Source organism: Aedes albopictus, chromosome 1, assembly GCF_035046485.1.
Source record: "Aedes albopictus strain Foshan chromosome 1, AalbF5, whole genome shotgun sequence".
Taxonomy (NCBI): Eukaryota; Metazoa; Arthropoda; class Insecta; order Diptera; family Culicidae; genus Aedes; species Aedes albopictus.
Genome location: NC_085136.1, coordinates 251,718,529 through 251,730,802, shown reverse-complemented (window position 1 = coordinate 251,730,802; position 12,274 = coordinate 251,718,529).

The window sequence follows — 12,274 nt, the reverse complement described above, 5'->3', positions numbered from 1 at the left end:
TGCATGCATGAGTTGACTCGTGATTTCACTCGTTCTAGCGTACAACAACTTTGAATGCCGCTCAAATTGCTTTGGATCCGTTTTATAAGCGAACGAAATATCAGCGCTTAACTCGTGAAAGCCAGATTTTGCATGAAAATTTCGCGCGTGAGAAAATGATTCAGAATCGCGCACGCGTTTGCTCACGCAGGAGTGGTTCATGAGTGTGCTTCAAGTGTGGGTTTACCAACACTGCCACTGCCAATGGAGGCATATGTTGAGAATTCTTTGCGGAGAAATTTGAGAGGAATCTCTGAAGGAGTTCTGAAGGACAAAATTTCTGTTGAATTCTTTGGAGGAATGCTGTGACAAGTTCCTGAAGGAATCTTTGGAAGATTCGATAAGGCATACTTAAAATAATTTCTGTACAAAGGTAGTAATCGTGAAGGAATTGAAGAAGTCTTAGAAGAATCCCTGAAAAATTTCACAAATAAATTCGTGAAACATTGCGCAGATAAATTCCTGAAGGAATTTTTTGAGGAATTCGTGAAGCAACTCCTGAATTCCTTTCTGGACCAGTCTGCACCAACCATTCCGCAAATTTGTATATTTTCATAATGATTATTATCATAATGACACATCAATGAATGACGACAATATCCGCGGAAATCGGCAAACAAACATTGAAATCGGTTTCATCGTTCTCGTGTCCCCATTCCTCTTCATCCCATCATGATTCATGACTCTTCATTGCGCTTGGCGGTGGACGGTGGTGTGGTTGGATTTCCGGAAAAAGGTGATGACGCCAATTTCGCCCTGAACCCCTGCCCCGTTGCCGATGTTTGAGTTGAGCCGTGCGGGAAAGTTGACGAATGGGCACCAATTGATTGCGATTGGGATGGATGGACAATGTATTGAATAATTTAAAGTTCGACTGAAAAACCACCGGAAGTTCACACGTGTGTTTCATTCACATCGGTTCGTTTTTTTTTACAGTCACTTCATTGTGTATTTATTGGTTTGTGTGCAATAATGGAACTGTCGTTTCTGTGAACCCATAATGTTCTATGAAATATACATATCATTCCTTTGATTTGATACAGTCACATCGTAAAACTTTTGCTTTAAGAATTTAAGTATCGCTCTGATTCTGTGTACAGCATGCGAGCTTTTTTTCAAAGTGTTGTACAAAATACAACAGCGCGACTACTACTAGGGAACTAAACGTCCCAGAAAATCCCCTGAAATTCCTTGAAACGTCCCTGTAACGTCTCGGAAACGCTCCTCAACTTACCTTACCCGCCAGGCTAAGGCCTTAGTCCCTCTGCTGTACGTAAGAATGGTCTCCACTCTGCTCGATTCATGGTTGTGTTTCTCCAGTTCCGCACTCTTCGAAGGGTCCGCAGATCGTCCTCCACTTGATCGACCCACCTAGCTCGCTTCGCATCACGTCTTCGTTTACCAGATGACTCTCGAGAACCATTTAGTCCGACATCCTGATGGCGTGACCCGCCCACCGTAGCCTCTCGATTTGCACGGTGCGGTTGGTTCTCTAAGCAGCTGATGCAGCTCGTGGTTCATTCGCCTTCTCCAAGTCCCGTCTTCCATCTGCAGTCCGCCGTAGATGGTACGCGACACCTTCCGTTCGAAAACTCCAAGGGCGCGTTGGTCCTCTGCACGTAGGGTCCATGTTTCGTGCCCATAGAGGACTACCGGTCTTATCAGCGTTTTGTAGATAGTTAACTTCGTGTTACGGCGAACTTTATTCGATCGTAGAGTTCTGCGGAGTCCAAAGTAAGCTCGATTTCCTGCCACAAAGCGTCTCTTAATTCCTCTGCTATTGTTGTTGTCGGTGGTCACCAGTGAGCCATAGTACACGAATTCTTCAACCGCCTCGTTTTCATCACCGTCGATATAAATTCGGGGTGGCGGGCGCGGTGATTCCTCCCTGGAGCCCTTTGCCATCATGTACTTTGTCTTCGACACATTAATGACTAATCCGATTCGCCTGGCTTCACTCTTTAGTCGGATGTACGTTTCCGCCATCGTCTCAAATTTACGAGCAATAATATCAATATCATCGGCGAAACCAAGCAGCTGAACGGACCTCGTGAAAATCGTCCCACTCGTGTTTATCCCCGCTCTTCTTATTACACCCTCCAAAGCAATGGTGAACAGCAAGCACGAAAGACCATCACCTTGCCGTAACCCTCTGCGAGATTCGAAGGGACTCGAGAGTGTCCCTGATACTCGAACTACGCACATCACTCGATCCATCGTTGCCATGATCAATCGTATCAGTTTATCCGGGAATCCGTATTCGTGCACAATCTTCCATAGCTGTTCTCGATCGATTGTATCATACGCCGATTTGAAATCGATGAAAAAGTGATGTGTGGGCATGGGCACGTTGTATTCGTGGCATTTCTGCAACACCTGGCGGATGGCGAACATCTGGTCCGTTGTAGCGCGTTCACCCATGAATCCAGCCGTAAGGGTTTATAGGGGGAGGGGGGTTTGAGAAATCTTACGCGCCATACAAAAATGTTTGGGTTCTCATACAAAAAATCTTACAAGGGGGGGGAGGGGGTGTCGGAAAATCTCAAAAAAATCCCTTACGTAATTAATGGACAGCCCCTTAACTGCTGCGTGTAGTCTTGAGTCACTTCTACGATGTTGAGCCGCGGCGTTCGACTTCGACGCGTGGTGATAACTGTCGAAAGTTTTGAGCGCATGCATACAGCGACTAAGTAGTGATCCGAATCTATATTCGCACTGCGGTATGTGCGGACATTGGTTATATCCGAGAAGAATTTACCGTCGATTAGAATGTGGTCGATTTGATTTTCTGTTTGATGGTTGGGTGATCTCCAAGTGGCTTTGTGGATATCTTTGCGGGGGAAGAAGGTGCTTCGGACTACCATACCACGGGAGGCTGCAAAGTTTACGCATCGCTGGCCGTTATCATTCGACACTGAGACGACCACGCTGATGGGGCTACCTCCTTGGATCTAGCTGGCCGTGGTGCAGCGTTTCTTACTCAGCCGCTGGATGCCAGAACAGACGCTGTTTGAGCCGCACCTCCTTAGTGAACAGACGCTCGAGACGTACCTCCTCAATCTAGCTGAAGTCAGAAGGACAACAGTGCCCAGGCTGCACTACCAGCTAAGCACACAACTCTTAGCTGGCGGTCTTTGTCATCGCTTGACCCGTGGAAGCATGAGGTAGGAACTTGTGAGGACCAGAGCTATGTTGAATGCTCTCCTTATCGACTCACCGTTTTGGAGCCCAATTGACTGCACCAATTTGTTTAAACCATTTAAATAATCGGTATTCTTCATTACACTTCATTGGTGTAACCTTGAGATTTTTTGACAGATCTCAGGTCACTTGACAGATTACACACAAGTAAGATAAAGACAAAAATACAGGGTGTTAGGTTCATGAGTGTAAACTTTTTAGGGGTGATAGAGGACCATGAATGGTGAAAAAAAAGTTCTACGCATATGGTCAAATCTCAACCGTTACGTAGTTATTGAACTTTCTATGTTTTGTACTATTATTGCCTAAACTGGCCATAACATGAAAATAGTCGTATATTCTACTTTACAAACCTTGTTATCGTCTTTTTGCCTTTCTCGTACACCAAGGTGTACCGAAAGGCTATATGTTCACTCCAAAAATGAAATTTTGATAGAGCCTCCGGAGGGCCAAGTCTTATATACCAATCGACTCAGCTCGACGAGTTGAGATGATGTCTGTGTGTGTGTGCGTGTGTATGTGTGTATGTGTACAAAAATGTCACCCCACTTTTGGATAATAAATATCATCCGATTTCAATTCTTTTGGTTTCAATCGACGCGGAATATTGTCCCATTGTTTCCTATAGAAAATGGTTTGAATCGGTCCAGCCGTTCCGGAGTTATGGCCATTTAGCTGTTCCGGACCGGTACCCCAGGAAGGGGCCAGATATGAATTTGCAATAAAATCATGCATGCGACCCATCAAACCACGTCATTTTCGATTATCTGATGAACGGTAAGCAGGAAAATAGTCGCGGACTATATCTGAACCGGTAGTGTTCCAGAACCGGTTCTGGGTGTCCCGCCGGAAGTGGCCAAATATAAAAGTGAACCAAACCCATGCATGCGACACATCAAATTGCAGCTTTTTGTATAATCTGATGAACGGTAGACAGGAAAATAATCTCGGACCATATCTAAACCGGTAGCATACCGGAACCGGTTCCGGGTGTCCCACTGGAAGTGGCCAAATGTAAAAGTGAAATAAACCCATTCATGCGACACATCAAATCACCGCTTTTTCTGTAACCTAATGAATGGTTAACAGGAAAATAGTCTCAGACCATATCTGATCCGGTAGTGTTCCGGAACCGGCTCTGGGTGTCTCACCGGAAGTGGCCAAATATAAAAGTGAAACAAACCCATGCATGCGACACATCAAATCGCCGCTTTTTCTATAACCTGAGGAACGGTTAGCAGGAAAATAGTCTCAGATCATATCTGAACCGGTAGCATTACGGAACCGGTTTCTGGTGTCCCGCCGGAAGTAGCCTAATTCATACATGCGACACATCAAATCGTGGCCTTTTCGATAACTTGTACGATCAGCTAGAAAATAAGCTAAGCCCACATTAGAAACTACTGATAGTGTGTAACCTGTCATCTAGGTTCCAATATTGTAAATAATTAAACTGTAAATATTTTGTAAATAGTTGTTTCTTTTTGTAAATAGAAATGAATTCGTGGTTATTTAAAATAGAATATTGAATTACATAAAAATGGATTGAATAATTTAGTTATAAAATAATTATTTCTTTTCCCACTCCTTTTCCCTTGGTGTCAGATGTCGTTTACAACCCTATTATATTATGAATTCAAAATCATTCCACTCCATGCAATACCCCCTGACACCAAACGACCATCTTTCAACGGCTGATCTAGTTGTTAAACTGCCCGTTGATGTGGAGGCTGATTTCAACCACGAACATCAGCTGCAATAAAACCCGCCTGAGATTTGGTTCAGCTCTCTTTTTGGTATCAGATTTTGCCAAAGTATATAGTAGTCCGCGTTTTATAATCTCCTTCCCACTCCAGTAACAGAATTGCCTAGTGTCCGCGCAAGTGATCGACCAACCCAGAAGTTTCTGTGTGCGAGCGTGATTCCCGTCAGTGAAGTGAATTTTTCGATTCTGACGGCTGTGCCACGTGGGTGATAGTCGACCGGACCGAGGGAGTGCAGACTACTATTCGGCGAAGAAGGCATCGATCGAGCGTCCCGACGACAACCTGGCGGACGTCTCGGCGGAAGCTGGTGAGCCAACCGTGATTGGGCGAAACCCGAGCCCACAACGAGCGTCGAAGCCCGGCGTCTAACCATCCCCGAGCTGGTACGGTACCCGAGCAAAAAGGTGTGTCATTTTCAATTTTCCTTTCTCCATAAATCTCCGTGAATAAACCTAAATTATTGAATTTCTTTGAATTAAATTAAATGTTTGAATTAGTGTAAATTAAAGTTTTTTTTAACCACGTAATCCCTTTCCGCCATCTGCAAATTGTTTTCCGCCTGGTGCCATAAAGGTGGGAAGTAGTCTACCACCACACTAACGACCCTGAGATCCAGGTCACCACAAGAGGCCTTGAGTGCCCACCCCGGAAGCAGCCGTCGGCTAAAGACCAGCCGCTTGGGGCTTTGGCAGGTTCCCGTCTGGGGCCGAGCAGGAAAAAGACCTGGATCAAAGAGAATCGTATCAAGTGTTTCGGAATCGGTTCGAGGTGTCTCGCTGAAAGTGGCCGAATGTAAAAGAGAAACAAAAAAATATTCGCGATACATCAAATGGCTTTTAAGGTATCCTGATGAACGGTTACCAAGAAAAAATATCTCAGATCATGCTTGGGAAATCTAGTTGTGTCCCGGAATCGGTTCCCGGTGTCCCTCTGAATGTGGTCAAATGTAGAAGGGAACTTAACTCCATGCATGCGCTTCATCAAATCGCGGTTTTTTCGATAAGCTGATGAAAGGTTTTCAAGAAAATCAGCTCAGATTACGTTAGAGACTGCCGCACCGATAGTATTCCACAACCGGTTTCAGGTGCCCCGCCGGAATTGGTCAAATGTATAAATGAACCATGTAAATTTTCCGGAACCGGTTAAGGGTGTCCCATTGGAAGTGGTCAAACATAAAAGTGAATCAAACCCATGCTTGCGGTACATCAAAATGCTTTTTGTCAGTAACCTGATGCATGGATAAGAAGAAAATAAGCACAGTCCACAGAAGTTACTACCGGTAGTGTTTTTAGTTCCGGGTAACCTGATTAACAGTTTTCTTAAACTTAGATCACATTTAAATATACCGGTAGTGTTCCGGCATCATTTCCGGGGGTCTCGTAAGCAATAGAAAATAGACTCAGAGGCTACCGGTGGTGTTGCAGAAGCAGCGTTGGGTGCTTTAGCGGAATTACGAAAGTGAACTAAATGAATGCAAGCGATAGATATGTGTAAGAGAACCAAAAACCTAAAAAAAAAACTAAAGCAATCTCATCAAATCACACCATTTTAGATTCCTGAGACGTAAATATACAGTAGGATGGATCAACGTTGTATGGAAAAATTATCAGCCCGGAACATTCTTTTAAATCGTTATTTGCGTCTAAAACTACTGTGCAAAATTTTGATGCGACTGCAGGGTGAGCTCTGTAACGTGGTTGATATTTGAATGTGATATAGCATTTAAAATTCAAATTATGTACTACATTACAAATTCTACATGAATTTTGTAACCAATGATAATAAAATATAGCATAAAGTGTGCAGATAAAACTTTGTCAAAGTGATCTGTGAAAAAAGTTTAATCCTGGCTAGTAATTGTCATCTTGGTATGAATCAGCCTCTAGTGAAGGTGGTCAAGCAGTCAACTGAAAGTACTGATACTTTCAGCTCTACCCATACGTTGAACATAACGTCGGAATAAGTGCCCCAATTCGATGATGACCTTGATAAAATTCTTGATTTTCTAAATAAATTATTCTCATGATTCAGAAAGTCTTAGGTGGTACAGTCCCAGGTCGCTGTTATGAGCATTTCCTCCTTCTCGTCCGAGCACAGAGATTTGGGGCTGATCACTGACTCTAAGGCAAGATTGATTGCGTCGACGGAAAGATCATGAATACATGTCCGACGAGAAAGGCACTATCACCACTAGGTGGATAAATCTGGTTTTTTTTTGCTCGTGATACATCTGTCAAGTGACCTGATAACTGTCAAACATTTTTGAGGTTAGGTTTTGTGGTGTAATGTTTTTTTTATTCGTGAATTTTAACTTAAGCTAATTCTTCACACAAAGTAGTGTAATAAAGAATAGCTGGTTATGGTTTCAGACTCAGTCTTGCTTCGCTTCAAGAAAAACCAGCGATTTCTCTGGGGAAAACATGGGAGAAAAGCTGACCTCACAAATATAACTAAATTTGTTCCATCATAGCATTAAGTCTATAGCGCAATGCATTGTTTTGATTTTGTATGGGATTTTGACGTTTCTTGGCTTTGTTGTTTACAAAATTTCTGTAAGTTTGAAAGAAAAGGAAAACATTTCATTCAGTGCCCTATATTGTTACCGTGGGATGGGATTTCGTCACAACAGGAGTTCTAAGGAATTTTAGGAGCCCTAACTGTTTCAGAAGATTTCAGGAGCCTTTAAAAGCACTCTGAAAAGTTTCGTTGGGTCTCAATGAGTTTAAGGGGATTCCAGGGGCGTTGGTATGACGGGGGTTTTAGGGAGCGTCCATAAATTACGTCACGCAAAAAATGCCCATTTTCAACCCCCGTCACACTGCGACCTCTGAAGTTTTTGTATGGGTTGTCACATTTTACTGAGCCCCCCTCCCACCTAAAAGTGTGACGTAATTTATGGACGTTCCCTCATGAGCTTTTATTGTGCGTTACAAGAAGTTTCAGGGGCGTTTCAAGGTATTTCAGGGAGTTTCAGGGGGTTTGAGGAAGTTTCAGAGGCCTCAAAAAGATTTAAGGGGCGTTTGATAGCATTTCAGGGTCGCTTTGCGGGGCTTCAGGGGTGTGTCAGGACCCTTGTTAAAGCATCCCAAAAGGTTTCAGGGGCATTTCAAATTAATTGCGTAGGTTATGGCGTCTCAATGAAAATATAGTGGTTCCAACTGCGTTTCGATCCATTTCAAGGGCACTTTAACAGTTTTTTCGGGGGGGGGGGGGGGTTTTCATCTGTTGTACGGCAATATTTGTTGGGATTTCAGCAACATGTTCCTAAGACCCCATGGAACTCCCCTGATACCCCTGATACCACCAGTATCCCATTAAGCGCTCCTTGGAACGCCCCAACACCCACAGAGATGCGCTGAAATGTCCCTGAACTCTTTGAAACGCCTCGAGACCTACTGGTACCCCCCTGAACCCTTTGGAGACGGATGGGTCACATAAGCCCAGCCGAGAAAACTGACCTTCACAAACCTGATCTGTTTCTAGACCAGCGAGGATACATCCAGAGAGACGAAAATACCGTCACCAAAGCGTTAAATCGCCTTGGATCCAAAAAAAACCTTAAGACCTCCTAGATACCCTGGAACGACCCTGAGGCCCCATGAAAAGCCTTCGACACTCCGTGAGACCAGCTCAAACATTCCTGAAATCCTCTAAAGTGCCCCTGAGACCCAATGGAACATCCCAGAAATTTTCTTGGACCCTTTGAAAAGCTCCTCAAACTCCCTGAAGCGCATCTCAGACCACCAGATGCCCCTTACAACCCCCTCAGATTCCCTGGGACGCTCCTGACACCCTCTAATACGCCCCGGAGATCCCCTGAAGCATCCCAAAAACACGTTTGAACCTTCCCGAAACCCTCTGGGACTCCTGAAAAGCCCCTGAGACTCTCTGAAGCACTCCTGGTACCCCATGAAACCCCCTGAAATGCCCTTGAGACCTCCATGTACACTCTAAAGCCACCTTGGACCTCCCAAAACGTCTCTGAGACCCTCTGAAGCGCCCCAGATCCCCTGAAACCTCCTAGGAAACCCTCTTGAAACGTATGAGAAACGTTTTCACCCAAACGTCCTGCCCCCGTACTGTTCCGCATTTTGTGTGATAATTGGTACAATTGGGTCTGGGATTATTTGGGCAGAGATATATCTAGTTTTTGTATTTTCCATTACATTTTATAACTCAATCAAATTCAAGCCAATTAACACAAATGAAGACGATTGTTATAAAATGGACCGAGCATGAATTGGCCAAAATAGGTTTTCCTACCTAAATGGTCCATGTCCCTACTATGTTCCTTATCATGTCCTACTATATCTGTCCCGGCAAACCGTGTGTTGCCGTTCAATCTATGGTGGTTTCATAACTTTTTTAAATTATTTTTATTCGTTAGTTTTAACTAGAGTTAGTTCTACTCATTCTAGGCTAAAGCTAATATTGATAACTGTTGAGTTCATTGACGCACCGTGCTCTGCGATCGGGTTGAATTTCTTCTCAGCTCGTACAATATTTTAGTACTTTCGTAATTTTTCTTCTTGTTAAGTTGATTTTCATAACGTTTGCTATACATAAACACAGCTGCCCTGAAGACTATTTGAACCATGCATGCATCATATCATCTGTTCGTAAATGATATTACTTAAAAAGGAAATCAAACTCTTTTTTATGTATGAAGGTACTCTTTGAGAAGTTTCATAGCTCAAGATATAAAATACACTGAATTGAACAGTGTAAAAAATGTATAAAGGCCAGATAAGCATGAAAAATGTTTGTCTAAAATTGTGCCGAAAAAATAATCCGCTTTTTCCCCAGGGGCAAACAAAACTGCACCATTACAATAATGAAAAGATAATAATTTGTTTTAAGCACCGCCCTTGCGGACATTCCGAGCAAAGACAATTTCATCCAAATTACCCCAGAATGGAAAACCACTGTCAGCCGCCGTGGCTCTAATCGTCTCCGCCTACTTGTCATTTCTCACGGCTTGCTGATGCCCTCTGCCACCACATTCCGCCGCATAATGCGCGCTGATTCTTGATGAAATATCCACGGCGGTAGACGACTGACTGCCTGGGTCTGCCAGTGCTGTGTGCCAGGGGCCAATCAACAAGCGAGCATTTTGCGAATCCTCCTCGTATGATGGTGAGACGGTCGGTCGTGTCGTGGCCCAAGTCTCATCATCCCAGGCCCAGCTTATTGCTGACAGTTAAAAGTTAATTAAACATTGTAAATGCCCTCTGTACCCGGGCGCCGGGCGGCTGGATGGATTCCGTGTTCTTCTTCTCTGGGGGATATGTGCGAGTTCACGTGCTGGGAGCGAGCGTCCAAGAGCGTCATCCACAATCGTCGTTATCGTTGTCGGTGAAGAATGGGATCCAATTGCGAAGCACCAGTCATACCGGGAAAAAGCGCCATCTGTCATTGGTCGCACATATGGGTTTTAGGCGCCATAGGTTTTGACGTAGGATTACGAGGCATGAAATTTAATTGGGAAATAATGTTGTCGGCTCCGTCATGCTTCAGACGCGTGACAATCATATTCTGAGAGAAAAATATCCCCTGAAGAGTGTCCTACGTCAACTTTTCTGTTTATGCTCCTGGCTGGATGCAGCTCATCCATGTATTTTTTTTTGCATATCTTCAGGCGCTGGAAGCAAAGAAGACCGAGGCGAGTCGATCTAGAGATTCACTCGAGGGGAGGTCCGTTCGTTTCGCATCAATAAATTACCAGGTGAACTAAAAGCATTCGTCTCCTTCTTGTACCTTTTACTAATAGAGTCGAACGTTGCGTCTATGACCGATTAAAATCTTTATGGAAGTGATGATAGATTTGATTTATTTGATTATCGTGCCATCATTGCATAAATAAGCTAACGAACCGAAGGTGACGCTATGAAGGTGGCTCAGGAGTTACCTCATAAATTTGTTTCGGAAGCTCCTTCCGTGAGTTCCCGAAGGGAATCCCTCTGGGAGTTCCCGAAGGGAATCCCTCTGGGAGTTCCCGAAGGGAATCCCTCTGGGAGTTCCCGAAGGGAATCCCTCTGGGAGTTCCCGAAGGGAATCCCTCTGGGAGTTCCCGAAGGGAATCCCTCTGGGAGTTCCCGAAGGGAATCCCTCTGGGAGTTCCCGAAGGGAATCCCTCTGGGAGTTCCCGAAGGGAATCCCTCTGGGAGTTCCCGAAGGGAATCCCTCTGGGAGTTCCCGAAGGGAATCCCTCTGGGAGTTCCCGAAGGGAATCCCTCTGGGAGTTCCCGAAGGGAATCCCTCTGGGAGTTCCCGAAGGGAATCCCTCTGGGAGTTCCCGAAGGGAATCCCTCTGGGAGTTCCCGAAGGGAATCCCTCTGGGAGTTCCCGAAGGGAATCCCTCTGGGAGTTCCCGAAGGGAATCCCTCTGGGAGTTCCCGAAGGGAATCCCTCTGGGAGTTCCCGAAGGGAATCCCTCTGGCAGTTCCCGAAGGGAATCCCTCTGGCAGTTCCCGAAGGGAATCCCTCTGGGAGTTCCCGAAGGGAATCCCTCTGGGAGTTCCCGAAGGGAATCCCTCTGGGAGTTCCCGAAGGGAATCCCTCTGGGAGTTCCCGAAGGGAATCCCTCTGGGAGTTCCCGAAGGGAATCCCTCTGGGAGTTCCCGAAGGGAATCCCTCTGGGAGTTCCCGAAGGGAATCCCTCTGGGAGTTCCCGAAGGGAATCCCTCTGGGAGTTCCCGAAGGGAATCCCTCTGGGAGTTCCCGAAGGGAATCCCTCTGGGAGTTCCCGAAGGGAATCCCTCTGGGAGTTCCCGAAGGGAATCCCTCTGGGAGTTCCCGAAGGGAATCCCTCTGGGAGTTCCCGAAGGGAATCCCTCTGGGAGTTCCCGAAGGGAATCCCTCTGGGAGTTCCCGAAGGGAATCCCTCTGGGAGTTCCCGAAGGGAATCCCTCTGGGAGTTCCCGAAGGGAATCCCTCTGGGAGTTCCCGAAGGGAATCCCTCTGGGAGTTCCCGAAGGGAATCCCTCTGGGAGTTCCCGAAGGGAATCCCTCTGGAAGTTCCCGAAGGGAATCCCTCTGGGAGTTCCCGAAGGGAATCCCTCTGGGAGTTCCCGAAGGGAATCCCTCTGGGAGTTCCCGAAGGGAATCCCTCTGGGAGTTCCCGAAGGGAATCCCTCTGGGAGTTCCCGAAGGGAATCCCTCTGGGAGTTCCCGAAGGGAATCCCTCTGGGAGTTCCCGAAGGGAATCCCTCTGGGAGTTCCCGAAGGGAATCCCTCTGGGAGTTCCCGAAGGGAATCCCTCTGGGAGT